The sequence below is a fragment of the Arvicola amphibius genome, chromosome 1 (assembly GCF_903992535.2).
Source record: "Arvicola amphibius chromosome 1, mArvAmp1.2, whole genome shotgun sequence".
Lineage (NCBI taxonomy): Eukaryota > Metazoa > Chordata > Mammalia > Rodentia > Cricetidae > Arvicola > Arvicola amphibius.
In genome coordinates this window covers 19,384,379-19,403,089 of record NC_052047.1, presented here as the reverse complement: position 1 = coordinate 19,403,089, position 18,711 = coordinate 19,384,379, and positions in this window count along the sequence as shown.

Sequence of the window (18,711 nt, the reverse complement as noted above, 5' to 3'; positions counted from 1 at the left end):
AATGTATCTGGACAGTGTATTTGTATGCACTTACGATTATCCTTATCATCATTCTACCCTCCTCACTAATGCCTGACAGAATACTTTTGTAGGTAAGTGAAAAAGATTTTTTTTATTCTTAAAAATATAAATAAGTAGAAGAAGTCAGTAAGGCCCAACAGTTTACAAATGTCTTTCAGTTCTGTCAATTGTAATTTAGTTATTTTAATAAATGATTCTCCTTAGATTATTAAACTCAGTTATTGAAGGAACCCAGAACTTGTTTTCATAACTGCAACCCCATATACAAGATTCACAGACACAGTCACTGAAGGTACTGGCACTCGGAGCCAGAATGAGGGATGTAATTGAGAAGTGCTTTGGAAATCAGCCTGGACATTGTTCTCTTGCTTTTATCTGTCCAGTGTGGGTCGGGTTCACTGCTAGAGGAGATCATTCAGACAGATAAAATACACAATCGAATTGCAAACCAAAACAAATGACTCTAAAAGGAATATCAAAATGGAAGTTAGAGAGGCTTCTGTTCTCTGTGTGCTTGCTCAAGTCCAAAATTTGCAATCAAAACCTTGAGGCCCATATGTTCTTTTATTTATTTCATTTTGAGATTATAGTATAATTACATATCCCCCGAGCTCTCCTATATATTCCTTCTTGTTCTCAGTCAACTCCATATTGTCTTTTTCATTAATTGCTGCTAAAGTAAAGACTATCTTTACAAGAGAAAACAGAGCTGGTATCAGAAATCTAGCAATAGCTTTTCATTTTAGCAGACGGTGTGCTCTGCAATTTAGCATTCTAACTATGTAACTATCAGGCAATGCTATGCTATCTGTAGTTGGCCAGGTTCACCTAATAGTCCTAACTTATGCATAGTGTTTCACTTTGATGGAATATTTTTTCTCCTTTATTTGAAAGTTTCTCAGTGATTAAAAGGTTAGCAGACTACTGGATTTCTTTGCAAGAAAAGTGTTTTGGAGTATCAGTTAAATGAACGTATAAAGCCTTCCAAAATTCCTCCCTAATTTAAAAGCTCATTTTCCTCTTGCTTAGAGTTTGCAGGTGTTTTTATTTTGTTTGTTTCTAAAGCAAGGGGATGAATGTGTTACTTAGATTACTTACTTTTTTCTGCAGAAGCTAAGATTTGTTAAGGTGATTGTCTATTGTTCCATGAGCTGACAAGGTAATTCTTGACACTTTCAGAATCTCTTAAAGGAAAAGAATAAAATGTACAGCAAAATACATCTAAAATTACATCAAAATTTACAATTTTCATCTTCATACAGTACATTTTGTGAATAAAAATTATGAATGTATTTCTTAATCAATTTACTAAGTATTATTAGCTGAGCCAGATGTGGTGGTACACTCACGTAATCTCAGCAGTTGTAGGACTGATCAAATTAAAGATTTAGAGAAAGAACTGTGTAGGGAGACCCTGTTTCAAAATCTCAAACTAAACCAGCAACAATAAATAACAATAACAATAATGATATTTATTATTATTAGGTAGCTATCATATTATTGCCACCAGATAAAAGTATGGAAATGTTAGGTAATATATAGTGTAATCTGTTCACTCCTGAGGTGGCAGCAAGAAGGGTGGCTATAGAAAATAGATGAGCGTTTAAAGATGACAAATTAAAAGATTCACACAGGCTACTCAGCAGGAATTTCCCAGAATGCCTTTGTACTTAACAAAATACAACTGGTACTATGCAAGGAGTATCTGACAGAGCCAGTGCCCATGTTCCTCTTGTTCCCATTTCAACAAGACATAGGAAAGAATCTGACGTAGAACTGTGGCACCAGAACAATGTGACTGCCCTTGTTTCCTTTTGTGTTTTTAAACAAATGTCACTTTACGATCTCTGCCCTTACTTTATGGTTTTGTAATATTATAGGAATCAAAGCAGAACATTGGATTATAAATTGGGCAATCCAGCTCTAACCACACTTTGACATTAAATTCTGTGACTATAGGAGGAATGTTCTATGAGTCATTTCTCAGCTTTCCAGTGAAGACTAGTGCCAGCTACTTCCTACCTCAAAGCATTTTCAGAAACAGCATTAACAAAATATAGGGAAATATTTATTGTGTTGATGCACCCTGTTCTTCTACTACTGGCACAAGAGTATCTCTTCCTCACTATTGGCCATTCAGCTTTTTGTTATAGCAAAAAGGTGGTTTAGATAGGCAAGATAAATGTACCACATTTTTCTTATCTATTCTTCTTGATCATCTCATTAGATGCCAAAAAAGCATTTGACAAAATACAACATCCCTTCATGATAAAGGTCTTGGAGAGAGCAGGGATACAAGGAACATACCTCAACATAATTAAGGCAATATTCGGGAAGCCAACAGCCAACAGCCAACATCAAACTAAATGGAGAGAAACTCCCAGCGATTCCGCTAGTCTGTTTTCTTTCACCAGAGAGCTAAACAGTTGTTCTAACAACACTGTTTTGTCTCCAAGTCTATTGCCACCATATTTCATATGCATTTTCTGGCTTGAGTTTGTCCTGTGATATAACTCCTACTAATTTTTACTAAGTAAAACATCCAGAATGAAGAAATTGATAATTTTGACACTTTTTTCTTTATTTGCTAGTCTATTTATGTTGTTTCCTTCCCCTCCCATTTTTGTTTGTTTACTTGGTTATTTTGTTGTTGTTGTTGCTCCTGCTGTTTGAAAAATCTGTCTTTTATATCAGAGAAAAAAGTAGACCTCTGTGGTGGTTTGAAAGAAAATGCCCCCCCCCCCAAAGGCTCAAAGGTAGTGTCACTATTAGGAGATGTGGCCTAGTTCTAGTAAGTAAGAGGAAGTCCATCACTAGTGGGTAGATTTGAGTTCTCAAATGCTCTAGCCAGGTTTAGTGCAACTTTCATTTACCACCGTAAATGAAACTCCCCAGCTAATTCCCTCAAAGGACACTCTGCTGCCCTTAAAATACAGCCTCTGATTATTAGCAAAACTTCAGAACATCACCACTACTTTTCCCTTGATTCCCTCCCAGTCTCATCTACCAGCTATATTGTTGGTTGCCTATAATTCAGCGATCTTACCCAACTCTCTATTCAAAGGTATATATCGGGTTCTTTTTGGTGTGAACCTGCCACCCATACTGTCTGAGATAATTCCTACTTTCTTTTTTATTGAAAATTGAGTTTTTAATACAATATTTGCCCTCCCTAACTCCTCCCAGATCCTCCTCACTTCTCCATCCACCTAAATCCACACCTTTTCTTTCTTATTATCATTAGGAAACAAACAATCAACTAAAATAATAATAAAAAATAGATAAACAAAAACAAACCAGAATAGGACAAAATAGACAGAATAAAAATAACCAAAAAATAAAAGCATAGTTCAAGAAACACATATGCGTGCAGACACCCATACATGCATACACTCACACACACACATGCACACACACACACACACACACACACACACACACAGAGAGAGAGAGAGAGAGAGAGAGAGAGAGAGAGAGAGAGAGAGAGAGAGAGAATGAGAGATTCCATAAAACACAAAAACAGAGACCATATTACATACATAAATGACCTTTAAGGGAGAAATAAAAGGCCCTGACAAAGCATTACGAGAGAAATTCCAGTGATGCGGTTGAGTTCATTTTGTTTTGACTATCTACTCTGGGCATGGGCCCTACCAGTAGGAGCGATGTATTTCCCCAGTAAGACTTTGTTTAACCAAACTATTTTTTTCATTAACAAGGGGCTAGCAATTGAGGATGGCCTCTAGGTTACAGATGGGGCCATGTGCCCACTTCCTCTTTAATTCTTAACTGAAAGATGAAAAGAACCCACCTGGTATCATTATCTTTATCTTTCTTACAGTGTAGCACAAGTTACATCACCAAAGTTTGTATCTTGTTCGTGTTTATCTTCATATTGCCAGAACTGATGTTTGGGAAATGAAAGGGTCTCAGTCAATTGTTATTTAAGTTGGCAAACAACAGTGGACTTCTTTATGGTCCGATCTCTACATAGCTCTTCAAGTTCTTCTTATTAAATATATTACTTTTTATCAGAGATAAAATGCTTTATAACTTTTTGACAAAAACACTAAACGTTCTTTTAAATAAATACAAAGGAATGCATCACTTGCAGCCATTTATTAATAAAAGGACGCAAATCAATGACTACTAAAATCAATGACTCAGAGGTCCTTTTGTATGAAATGTAAGAAGGCACTAAATTGAGAACAAAATGTTAAAATAGTTATTGAAGTCCAGATATTTCCAGGAAAATGATGCAAACCTATAAAGTCTTTATAGCAAATGCCCTTAAACATTAGTGAGAGAGAAAATAGGATTTGGAAAATGTGGTCTGTAGAAATGTTTACTTAAATGCTGCTTCAGTGTGGGAACAGCATTTGCATGATAAAATTGCCTTATTAACAGCATATTGGACTTCACTTTCCTGGTTGGAAAACAGAGCCAGGAAATCTCAATACTATTTCATCTTATTTTGTTTTGTTTTCAGCCTAGCAGAAATGTACACTACTTAAGAATTTAATGAAAATTTCTTGTGCTCTCTAAGCTTAAACACGTTTTCTTGGGTTTAGGAAACCACCTGAGTCAGCTCAACTCATTATTTTTAAAGCCACAAAACATGTAACTTCCCTCACTCTTTTCTTTGCTAAGGGACTTTACAACTTCCAACATCTTAATTTCCTAAAAGATTCCATAAACATGTTCAATCAGTGGTCAACAAAAAGAACCAATTCACTGGGCAGGGGAGCAGGTGTCAGTGCCTTCTCATTTAGAAGCAGCTGGCTGCTTTTATTAAAATGATCTGCGTTAGCTACAACATCGGAGAAATGTGCCAGGGGTCCAGTGATCAAGGCTATGATATCTCTTTGCTTTGTCTTGTTTTCTGACCATGCATTACCCCTAACTCCCATAAGCCATGCGCATTACACTAGCTTTTGCTGACAAAGGAAATGAACTAAGCCATATCCTCGCCAGTTCAGCACAAAATCACCCAGACAACTGGAAAAGATAAACTGAAATGTGTATCCACAAAGCTAATTTTGTCGGGTAACAACAGCCTGGTATAGGAAAGAAGCAATGTTAATGCTTCAGCATTCTCATAATTAACATTAAGAGAGAAACTCCTCAGGGCTGCTTTACAGGGAAGGCAGAGGAGACGAATTTAGTCTGAGAGTTGATGGTATTCGGTTAATGTAATTATAGAAGGCAAAAATTTCTAGAGATCTGCTCTTTTAGTGAAAATAACAATCTTCTTAGTACTGCCCCATATCATAGGAGTCAGCAGATGTTAGCATTGCACTGAGAAAAACCACCATGGGTAAAGTTACCCCCAAACATCAGATCAGAGAGAGTTGAGGAGGACCATAGATATTCTGCATTCTGCTCCATAGGTCACTCCTGATTCTTCCAAGAAATTTGATTAGTTTGAATGAGTACATACAGGAAAAAAAAGGATATACCTTATGAATACAATTAATTTAAGTACTAACATTTATTAAAAGAATGTATGGTAAGGCTGGGATACTTAAGAGTTCTGCTCAAAAATTTCATGGCTACTTAAGAATTTAATGAAAATTTTCTAAGTTTAAACACATTTTCTTGGGTTTAGAAAACCACCAGTGTTAACAAAAATAATATTGCCAAATAATAATAAAAATTTCATAGTATTATGTGATTATATATATATATATATATATCCAAACATTTATACTCTGTGATCACTCACTGTTTTTCATTTTTTCTCTTTAGACAATTGAATCTTTAGAAGAATTTCCAAAGGGTGTTTTTGTAGGTAATAACTATGCGTGCTATGAGTAAGCATTACATTAAAGCTTGAAACAGAATCAAATGTGTTTGTGTTAGGCAAATTTGAGATTGTAGGCAGAATTCCCTTCTCAGACTGCAAAGTACTTTTTGGTTCTCTAAGAAAAGATATGAAATAGTAGCTTTAGGAATATCTGCTGCCACTTTATCGTGAGTCACACACTAGACTTAGCCACTTCAACTCCAATAAGATTAAGATTTCAGCTTAGCATCAACATTTAACAGAAGCAAAAAATAGTCTGTGAACACTCACTGTTTCCATTTTTTCCCACATCACAAATAGTGTCTTAGTTCTGTATGACCCCAGACCTTAGCTGTCTTGATGATTAAGACACACTATGTTGTATCTTCTTTGTTTTGTGATGGTTTGAGTAACAATTTTTTACGACATAGAATGGACTTGAAAATACTAATTAAGAGATTCACAATATAATCTTAAAGTTTCTAACATAGGTAATTATTACCTGTATTTGCTATTATCATATTTTTTCTCTCAATTATCAAGAAAGGTCTGTTACATTAGAGGTACTTGTCAGACAAGTAACTAATTTATGCCTGTTGTCTATAGACAGTCTTACATTTCTTGACCTGTCAAATATCATTGCTAATTGCCCAAGAACACCTCTAATGTTGGTCTCAAGGAAATAAGACAAATGAACTCATAACTATTTTCCCCAAGAGTTTGGGTAATATAGTCAATAAAAAAAATCATAGCCAGAATATATGCAGAAAAGAGAAAATAGAACAAAGTGCACATTGTTGTCTCTACCAAATTGATCCTTATGGTCCAAATAAGCAAATCTTTATTTACTGTAAGAGAAGATAGATGCATCATACCTCCACTTCCCTTTCCTCTCTCCCACCCATCCTGTGCACTACTATTTACTCCTTCTGGAATTCAGACCTCTTGTTCTGGGATTATTATTGTTACATATATGTGAACTTATCCTTTTCTGGGCAAGACATTTTAATTTTACTTAATAAATTTTAATTAAAACATAACCATATAATACTCCCTTTACCCTCTTAAATCCCACACATACTTATCTAGAAAGATGAAGTAGCTTCTGTGTGTTCCCGAATACCATGTTTATATGGCCTTGCCTTTTCTTTTACAACTAATACAGATTTTCTTATTTTGACCATAAACATGGTTTTGGTGGGAATGACAATGCATACTTTTGATTCTAATATAGTTTTATGCATATGTGAGTATGTATGTGTGTAACTATATAAGAATATAAATACAATGTGCAGAGTGCATTTTGTGTTGCTGGTATATATATGGATTCAAGGATGATCATTTGTTATTGGATATCTAGTTAGGGGACATCCATCTATGGGAGAATGACTCTCTCTCTCTGAGCAGCAGTTAGCTGCCAGTAGTTCTTTTCCTGAGGGGTGGCATGGTGTGGATGCCATGTAGCTGCCAGAGGAAAAAAAATGCAAGCTGCCAGCTAGAGTCTTGCTGGTAGGCCATAAGCTTCATGATAAAATATAAAATAATAGAAATGGGTTAATTTAAGAGCTAGCTAGAAATATGCTTAAGCTATTGGTCCAACAGTATTACAAATAATATAGTTTCTGAGATATTAGGCCAGGTTTGGGCAGCCGGGAACAAATGTGCAGCCGCTGCCAACAGATTGGAGCATCAATGTGTGCCAGCTAAATCAACATAAAACCTGAGAGAGCTTATATAAAGTTCTAGGCACACACACACACACACACACACACACACACACACACACACACACAAAAGTTTAGAGGCTTTTTTTTCTGGATGGGCTCTGTTCGCTGGCGGCAATCATTTAAAGGGTTATATGCTATAGATATGAATACTTTGCTTTGGTATGGATCTTGGTCTATTGAGAAGAATTTTAGGTCAATTTTGTTATATGTATATTTCTTCTCTTGACTAAGGTCAATACCTTTGTTCAGCTCATTTAAAAATATAATGTATAGCCGGGGGGGGGGGGGGTGGGTGGCTCACGCCTTTAATCCCAGCACTCGGGAGGCAGAGGCAGGCGGATCTCTGTGAGTTCGAGACCAGCCTGGTCTACAAGAGCTAGTTCCAGGACAGGCTACAAAGCCACAGAGAAACCCTGTCTCGAAAAACCAAAAAAAAAATATATATATAATGTATAATTATGAAACAGGTTAATAAATAGTCATCTATAATGGTCAAGTTTGTAGTCATGTTAGTTAGGATTTCTAGATATATAGAAATATATTTCAGTTAGATAGAAAATCTTCAAACCTTTGAAAGACCTATAGAATATGATATTTAAACTGTTTTAAGAACTTAAGACTTCATAACAATGAGACACATCTGCTCCTGGAAGTACCAATCTACTTCAAGAGGATGATGTGCATCCAAGAGGCTTCTTGTGGGGTTTGTAAGCCATTTGGGAAAGAAACTGCTCTTTCCTCTACTGCCTGATGGTATGCTGTATGAACTGGGCATGCATACATACCCACAGAAAACTCACTGTTAAACTTGCCTAAAGGTGAGATTATTCTTTTGGGTTTCTGCTTCCATAAAAGATTCTTCCAGACTTTCTGCAGGACACAGAAGAAAGCAACTGATGAACTTTGCATAAGAGATCTTCAAATTTCCTGCTTGCTTCATGTAAAAGTCTTCCGGATATTATGGATCTGTAGGCTGAAGATGGGTGTCCCAATGTGACAAAAGAATTTTGGGTGACTGTCCAGGTAGTGAGATGTCTCTGTTATTTCTAGAGTTTCAGAAATTTCTTACAATGCACTTCCTGTTAACTTAGATAATATATCTTTCTGATGTCTTTGATGGAGTTGAAGAATAGTTATAATTATAGTTTTCCTTAGTTATGATAAAAGATAAAGTAGATATAAATATTGTAACTGCAATTATTGCTTGATACCTGTTTTATTATATGCAATTTTACTATATTAAAGTTAAAACTTTCCTTTTCATTTAGACAGAAAAGGGGAAATGGTGTATAAGTCCTTCTATATATGTGTTGCTTCTGTTTGTTAATGAACAAAGAAGCCACTTTGGCCTGTGATAGGGCAGAATAGAATTAGGCAGGAAAACTAAACTGAATGTTGGGAGAAAATAGGCAGAGTAATAAGATGCCATGTAGCCTCCAGAGGTGAAAGACCCAAGCTGTTAACCGGGACCTTGCCAGTAGGCTAAAACCTTCACGGTAAAATATAGAATAATAGAAATGGGCTAATTTAAGAAGTAAGAGCTAGCTAGAAATACACTTAAGCTATTAGCCAAAAGAGTATAGCATATAATATAGCTTCTGGGGGATTATTTTGGGTCTGGGCAGCTGGAAACAAAAGAGCAGACTGTACCAACAGTGACATCTCTGAGATTTCCACTTATATGTTAGTATGTCTATTAGTATTCTTATTTGGGTCAGTATGTTCAGGCAATCATAATCTTGTGTTGTTTTGTGTCTAGCTTCTCTGCCATTTTTAGGTGATATACTCTCACAGAGGATTTTATGGTCATCTGGCTCTTATAATTAATGTTAGATAAAAGTGGTATATTCTTAGTCAGTTTCTGTGGTTCATTGAGGTATTTGCTAACAATCTGTAAAGTAACTTCAGTAGTTTCCTTCACGTTGATATAAACATAAGAAGTCAGAGGCCGTATGATTGTCACATATGGAACAATGAAGACTAGCACAATTCTGCATAAACCAGATGAATGCTGGAATAAATCTGATGCTATTTCTAATAGAGCATAGACCTTTATGACATGTCATTGCTAAATGTTCTGCTTTACAAGATTGAGATTGGCCACAGCCACTCACTATTCTAAGCAGGATCAATACTAAAAAGGATTTATTACTCAGTTCAGTGCGTAAATCTGCTATGATTAAAGCCAGTTCTCCAGTATACAGTCTGAACACAGGAAAAAATCCCTTTTATTGTTCAGAGGAAGTAATGACATGCATTCTCCTTAAGATTTTTATATAAAGCAATTTACTGTTTCACTGTAACTGTCAATGGTCTTCATTCCTTCCTACAGTCTTTTCTTAAGTGTGTTTTTGTTTTGTTTCTTGGGGTTTTTTATCTTGGGTATCTTTAGGAGATACAGCCCAGACCCAGACCCAGGTGGATCATTCCTGGAGGGGCTTTGATGTAAAAAGAAAAAAATATGAACCTAAATAAATTGTTACCAAAACTGTTAGCTGCCTTAAATACCTACAATAGGGGTTTAGAGAGAATTTGCATTTGACTTAGAAATCATAGAGGCTACTTGTATGTATGTTTTCATGACTGCCAAATTAAAGTAGAATAATATATAGTAGAATGTAAGCAAATATGAGCATTGTCTCAGTAATCATACTTTTCTAACAAAATAAAAAGAAGGTTATTAGCAACCTCAATACATTCCCCAAATATTTCAATCTCTTTATAGTTCAATATATTTTCATATTTTTCACAACAAAATTTACAAAACTTTTCTATTAAAAACATTTCTGCATGGGTGTGTGCTTGCATGTATGTGTGCATATCTGTAAAGGACAGGATAGGGTGTTAGATACTCTGGAGTCACAGAAGTGGTGTGTGTGAATGCTAGAAATTGGACCCAGGTTCTCGGCAAGAGCACCAAGTGATCTTCGCCACTGGACCATTTCTACAGACTTGATACTTAGTGTTTTAAGGAGGTAACTTGATTCTCCTGATTATTATAGAACCATTTGATGTATCTTTAGCCAAAGAATAACAAGAACACTCTCAGGATAGAACATCTTAACTCTTTTATTCTTGAATTTGTTACTCTTGTTTATCTGAGGTTGTTATTAAAATTAAAAATAACTGATACAATTTCAAGGACATCCATGTGTCACTTGATTATATATAAGAATGCAATTAGTTGAGATTATACTTATATTTTGCTTTAGGAACAAATATATAAGTAATGTATAACTAAGAAATGGGTATTAAATAAATGTTAAACATTCACATTAGGAAATAGTATCTGTAATGAAAAATATGAGCATTAGTTTCATTTTGGAAGTTTTAACATTTATTTCTGAAAATTTTAATTCTGTAGGTAGTAAGAGGTTTTGCTGCCATCTGTCAAGGATTATGTGCTCAAATTAGTTTATGGAAAGTTAATCAAGCTTCTTTATTTGATCAATTAAGTCTTAATCTTATAAATATTAAAGTATAGCATGAATATGTTATGTACTACCTAAAATACACTATGTCATCAGCTATGTGATGATCAAATACTCTTAAAAATCTTAGGAGACTATCATTCTAACATACATAATTGTGTATCTTATGTTATTAAATTATAATTAGAAATTTAATTAATAGTAGAAAATTTTGTTTTGTTCTTGTTTTACTTTTGTTATTAAAATCACATTTCTTACTATTTTATACATTGTGTGTGGGAGAAAGAGCACATATGTTGGGTTCCGCTATTTGTGTGAAGATGTTAGAGTACAACAATATTATGGAGGTGGGAGTACTGAACTCAAGAGGTCAAGTTTGGCATCAGGCACATTTATCTTCTGAACTAGGACTAATTATCAAACCAAAGACCTCATACATAATAGATAAGACTCTACCACTGATCTGCATCCCCAGTCATTCAGTCGACTTATAAAAATAATACTATGTGCCATAGAGAAAGATGTGACACTCCGTGTTTGGAGAAACAGCAAGGCATAGTGTATAAGAACATAAGGTCTAGAGACAGACTATTTGTATACTATAAACCAGTTTTTAATAGTTGATTTACATCAATTAAAATGGTAGAAAAAGTAGAATCTTTCACACAATCACTATAATTGAACATTATCAAACAAATACATTATTTTAGACATTAATTCACTTTTAATTTTTTAACTTTCTTTGTGAACTTTGCATATGAGCTTTACAACTACCCCACTCCTAATACTCCCTTCCTTCAACTCTCCCTGCCTTCCACTCCTTCTTTTTAAATTCAGGGTCTTTTTGTTGTTGTTATATGTATATAGACACTCCTAAACACTCATGTATAAACTACTTACTGAGTCTGTTTAGTGTTGCTCACGTGTGTGTGTGTGTGTGTGTGTGTGTGTGTGTGTGTGTGTGTGCGTGTCTAGGGCTGACTGCTTGAGATTGGACATCCTCTGTGTGAGCTCCTCTGTGGGATAAGTAGCTCATCATTTCTCAGAAGATCAACTGTCTTCATCTAGGGTTGGGATAGGGGTGGGACCACGTGGAATCCCCCTGTCCACATGGGTGTCAGCTGGTGTTGTCTTTATAGTTACCTCGTTCTGACAACTATATTGCAGAGAGTTCCTTATTACAATTTTCACTCTCATGTCACTAGCTGGAAGCAGACACCCTGGAAGTTGGGAGGGGGGGCTCTTACAATTTCTCAGCCCCTTCTTCCAAGACTTTCCTGATGTAGGAGTTGTGTTGTAGATGTGTTAATTGGGATTTAGCACCCCATTGGCACTTACAGATCTCTGCAATACCCTCCATCTAGTGAAAAGAGAAGCTGAGATAAAAGAGATGAGACCTGAAGCTATGCATCTATGTTGGCATTTAAGATAAGTATTTAGAATGCAGTTAAAACTGTATTTGGTTGGGAAAATGTAAATAATATTTCTCTAATTTATGAATTTTCCAGCTAGAGGTAGGTGGTTGGGTAGCTTTATAGTACCAGGTCTAAATTCTTTCCTATTAAGAGAGACTTAAATCCAATTATATGGCTTTTGGCTACATCCAGAGTAAAATTACCTCTGCACATCACTGTAGGTCTCTTGCTGTTTGAATCACAGTATATAGTCATCCACTTATATATTATTCATATAATAATAACCACTGTAAATACGAAATAATAATCTTTATTGAAATGAAAGGACTAAGCTCATCATGAGAGGTGTTAGGCCTGCGCGGGTAGTCCTGGGTGCAATAAGACAGCAAGAGCAAGGCAGTAAGCAGCACCCCTCCATGGACTCTCCTTCACTTTCTGCCTTGAGCATCTGCCCTGGTGTTATTCACTTAAAAGACATAAACTGTAAGCTGAAGTAAACCCTTTCCTCCCCAAGATGTCTTCTGTCATGGTTTTTCATTACAGCAAGAAAAATGCTAAGACAGACATTGTGAGATATTGTTGTGACAAACTAGATCAAATGTTGCTGGAAAGATTTGGGTGGTATTTAAACTTTGGGTTTGGATGCTTGGAGCTCTGTAGGAATTTGGAAGGTAAGAACACCAAAAGAAATGCAGAGTAGTGGCCTGGTTGGTGAAGCTTTAGAGGGAAGTTTGAAAATCTCTCAAAGGCTCTGTGAAGCCTGCCATTTCCAATTAAAAGCTACTAAAGTGAAATCTTTGCTTCTCTGGGGAAATCCATACTGGTCAGCTGGAGCTGGAGCATCTGCTGTGATTAAGAGGAGACCAGCAGCAAAATCTTTTTGGAAGTATTTCCTCAGTGTCAGCAACCAGAAACCATACTCCATAAGTGGCTAAGGATGTACCTTGTGATCTTAGCCTACCTTGTTAATGTGGAAGAGTCATCCAGTGCGGCGAACCCCCCTGGCCAGCAGGGAAGAACGACCACCGAGTCGAGGATTCTTCTCAAATCACGCTTTAATGGAGCCTCTTGGTTGAAGGGAGAGCAGAAAGCAAAGGGCACAGAGCACTAAACGGCAGCCGCTTATATAGGGAGAGCAGACACGGGTCGTGCCTGGATTGGCTACTAACTCGTCTTTCCATGCCCCCGGCCATGGGATTGGCCAAGATTACTGCACACTACTGAGCATGCGAGAGGTTCCGTCTACAGCCTTGCCTAATATGGAGTTGTTTACTCAGTGGTGCAGGGGCTCGGCGCCATCTTGTAATGGCGGCCAGCAAATCGGCTCCCTGCAATCCAGGTAGTTTCTATTTTAAATCATGAAGGGGTCAAGGGGAACAACTGAGACTTGGTACTGCATGAGAGGACTGGAGTACCTGAATTGAGGTCAGGACAGGCATTAGTAAAGATGTAGCTTCAGTTGGAACTGAAGCCCCTGGATGGATGGGGACCTGGAGAGAAGTTGAGGTTGACAACCTGTGGCAGGCCAGAGATCTTGAGAGACCTCAGGAGATCCTACGTTCAGAGACGGCTGCAATTTAGAGATGCCAAGCCGTAAGACAATACCAGGATGACAGCAACTGTGAATCAAAGCTATCATGACTCAGTGAGATGCATTACATGTGTTGTGGTAAGTCCATTGAAGTTTAGAATATCATAAATCCCCAAGTCTAACATAGGGCTGCACACTATGGAACTTATTTATTTATTTATTTATTTATTTATTTATTTATTTGCTTGCATTGATCTGTTTGTGACTGTGTCCAGGTTTTTCCCTCTAAGAGTAAGAACATATTTAACTTGTGTTTTGGAATTTACAAGAGCCCAGAATTTGAAGATTTTAATTCTATAAAGACCCTAGAATTACATAGAGACTGAAATTTCAGGCAAACATGGATATTTTATAGAGGCTTTAACTTTCAAAGAGCCTGCATAGCTTATTTTACTTGAGATTATAATCACATCTTCCTTTTCCATTTTCTCCCTCCAAACTCTCCAATATACCTATATTCTTGCTCTTTAAAATTAATAGCCTTTTTTATTAACTGCTGTTATACATTTATATATATATATATATATATATATATATATATATATATATATATTTTTTTTTTTTGTTTTTCGAGACAGGGTTTCTCTGTAGCTTTTTTTTAGAGCCTGTCCTGGAGCTAGCTCTTGTAGACCAGGCTGGTCTCGAACTCACAGAGATCCGCCTGCCTCTGCCTCCCGAGTGCTGGGATTAAAGGCATGCGCCACTGCCCGGCAATATATTTCTTATATGCAAAGTATACACACATACATATACATATTCTTAAACACAAAAGTATACCCAGTCTATATAATGTCACTTGTATGTTTGTTTTCAAGACTGAACATTTCGAATTTGATACTCAGTTGGTGTGCTTTTCACTGGGGAAGACAGCTTCTCTCAGACTCAGCATTTCTTAGTTGTCTGAAGTTTTGCATACGGTCGAAGCCTCCTGGGATTTCTGTTGTCCACTTTGGCATGCCTATTGTTGCATTCCTTCTTCAATTCATATTTATGTAGTCACACTAGTGAGATCCTATAGATACAGTCTCTGACATTCCCAGGTGATACAATCTAACAGCAAACTCCCTGATTCTCTGGGTCCTAGAGACTAGATATTCCAAAGAGACTGAAATTTTTGAGTGTTTGACTTTCTTAAAGATTGTGAGGCCGGGCGGTGGTGGCGCACGCCTTTAATCCCAGCACTCGGGAGGCAGAGTCAGGCGGATCTCTGAGTTCGAGGCCAGCCTGGTCTACAAGAGCTAGTTCCAGGACAGGCTCTAGAAACTACAGGGAAACCCTGTCTCGAAAAACAAAAACAAAAACAAAAACAAAAACAAAACAAAAAAACAAAAAAAAAAACAAACAAACAAAAAGATTGTGAGACTTTTAAAATTTTTGCTTTGTAATGCAATATTACTATGAGCTATTGGAAATAAATTAGAAACAAAGGTTTAAGTTAAATAGTAATGTATTTGTGTGCCAATTTGACAAGAGGTCATTTGTGCTTAGTATTATGTTAACTAGATACAAACTAGAGTCATTTGGGAAGAGGGTACCTCAGTTAAGAAAATGTCCTCACAGATTGTCCTATGTGCAAAACTGTAGAGCATTTTCACAATTGATAATTGATGTGGTAGAACCCAGATCACTGTAGGTGGTACCACATCGAGACAGAATATTGTAAAATGATGGGTAATAGCTAGACAAAAGAAAAGAAGCAATGGTTGAGAAATTAGTAATATAATATAACTGATAATAAATTGAAGGGTAGCTAACAAGTATATAAGATAGTTTATTTTAATAGAAACGAGTCTTTATTCTTACTCTGTTCTTTGTTGATAAAATTATTATTTTCTGTGACTTGATTTATTTTACCTTAAATGTCTAAAATAGAAAAAAATAAAAATTATTGCTCAAGTAAGTTCAAAGAATAGAAAAATATTATTTTAATTCTGGATAATTAAACCATAGTACACTCTTCTCATTCTCTTCGTTGTCCATGACTTGGTAAGACAAAAACAACCAGAAACCTGAATCTTTTATATGTCATTACCTCTCCAGGGATGTTTAGCAGAAGAAAAAAAATATAAGTTAATGTTTTTATCGATGTGAGTTCAAAGATATGGAGCACAAAATTGCTCATCAAAGTGTAAGAAAAGGAAATTGAACTTTTTCACCCTTTATTATATAGCTATTTCAGAACTTTAAAATAAAAATCATCAATGCATATCAAAATATAAAATACAAAACATGTATGAAACCAATTAGAAAGACTTTGTAATAACTTGGTGTTTTACAATACCATGTCATTTCTCAAATCAACTTAATAAAATAGTTGAAAGAGAATGTTAGATTAAGAGTCTGAGAGTTGGTACAAGAAAGGCCAATAAAATTACCTACAACTCAAAGTTAATATTAAAAATCATATTCAATTTTCCAGTCTTGAGATCCAAATCTAACTACAAATTATTAAACAACAAAATGTGCTTCTGTTTGATTTAAACAGTTCAATGGCTTCTCTTATGTTTTTTTAATTGAATCTTCCTCTTCTCTGTTATCACCATATTTTTTAATATATTCTCCTTCAGTTTCTATGTGGAAAACTTATTAAAATACCCAGTCATGGTAGATATAATTTAAATTCAAGCACAATACAAACTAATATTAAATATTGCAAGGATTCAGGTTGTCGACATAAACTATATAAAAATATTCAATTGTATGTTCTTATAAGAGTTTAAATACATAAATATTAAATTAACACCTCCCCTAAAGAAACATACTGTTTTTTAAATTTAAATATCTTTGAGCTAGTCTTTTAAGCAGAATTATTGTTGGATGATTATATAAATTTAAAGTGTGAGCCTAGGAAAATGTTAATCATTGGTTAGTGTAAAATACTCTAAATATTATAAGCCAGACAATGGAAAACTCAAGTTGATTGCAAAATTGGTGATGGGGAAGTTCAGCCAATCACATTTGGCTAGGGTGTGGCCACCTGGGGCCAGGGAAGGAAACCTGGGAATCCAGGTGTGCTCGCCCTCTTCCCTGTGCGAGATGTTGGCAGGACCCCAGTCCTGTGAGATTCCCCGTTTTCAATTATTAAACTAGATCTGTTGTATTGAGCTGGTCTGGTTAATTCTAGCTTACCGGTTGACTACGCCCATCAAATTTATTTTCTAAATGATTTGTATATTATTGTATATTCTACATATTTACTTCCAGTTACATTTAATTAACCATCATCAAACAATTCATTCTCATCTTCTGAATCATCATTTTGTACATTAAGATGTTGCCAAAGGATGCATGGCATTGTGTTTTTTATGTAGTAGACATGGAATCTTTGATACATTAAGAACTATTAAGAACTGTGAGTGCATCCACGTTTTTATACAGACTTCACTATGTAATCTATACATGATAGGAGTAGTAAATTTTTATCTTTTGAAAACAAAAGCAAGCCTGCTATGTATGTCTGAAGCGTCAGCACTTGAAGAGTCAGGAAAATGACAGCATCAATGCCTGCTTTTGCCATTTAGGGAGTTCTAAGTCCTCTTGTGCTATGAAGTGACATCCTGTGTCACTACAACAAACATGTACTCTCAAGTTGAATCCACATATACAAAATCTTAAGATTCCCAAAATCTTCTAATACCTACATATACTATTAATTCGTCTGTGATGGGACAGTATGGACTGAATAATCTACCCCATCCAGGAAACAAGAACATATTATAGAAATGATATTTCAGCCGACTATACTATTATGTTAAATAGTTATAATAACTGGTTAAAAAATTAAACATAATTACATAGTAACAACTCTCATCAGAAAATATGTTTTATGTGAAATATATTTACTAGCCTAGAATACACTGCTGGTCAATTATAGATCTTTGCATTTATGAATACAGCCTAGAGAAATCCTCAGCCTGGCATAAAATTTAATTTTAAAGAATAAAAAGGATAAAGAAAAAAGAAATTCAAAGGATGCCAGAATTCATAGAAACAGCAAGATTAAATTTTCTCCAGTTTATTAGTCCTGGGGCTGGGGGAAGATACATTTCTGTACAGTTGCTATTGATCACAACTGCCCAAGTTGCACTGAGTCCCCTAAGATGGCAAGACCAATTTTCCAATTTATATATCATAAGGCCAATTTATTCTTCACTCTGCAAGTACCTGTCTTTGGGCAATTTTCCTGATCATGTTTACCTACCACTAAAATAAATTTGGAGGTCGGTCAACCAAGTTGCTTTATTTTCTGACAGTTCTACCGAAATACTGGTTAAAAAAAATTAAATCATGCTTGAAAAGAGCTTGAGAATTATAAGCATTTGTTTTAGTTTGTAACTATTCATGCTGTTTTCATTTTCAGCGACTATTAAAAAAGTATTGGGCAAAGAAAAGATGTACTCCATATTCACGTAAAAATTCATTGTTGACAATTCTGCAATACTAATGATAATGAAATGAAGATTAAGATCTATTCTCTAGCTACATATCATGTACTTGGGAAAAATTTTGCTCAGACCAATATAAATAAACTTGACTTTGTTAATCTTGTCTCACCAGAGAGAGGCACTATGTCTTATCTTCCTTCAAAAGATTCTGGTCCTAGGAACTAACTACCTCTTAGTAGTTATTCATGTAGAGAAGAAAAGGACAAAACCAGAGCCACTTTAAATATTAGTTTTAGGGCTTGGGGGTGGCTCAGCTGATTTAGTGCTCTTTTTGTAAATACAAGAACTTTAGCTCA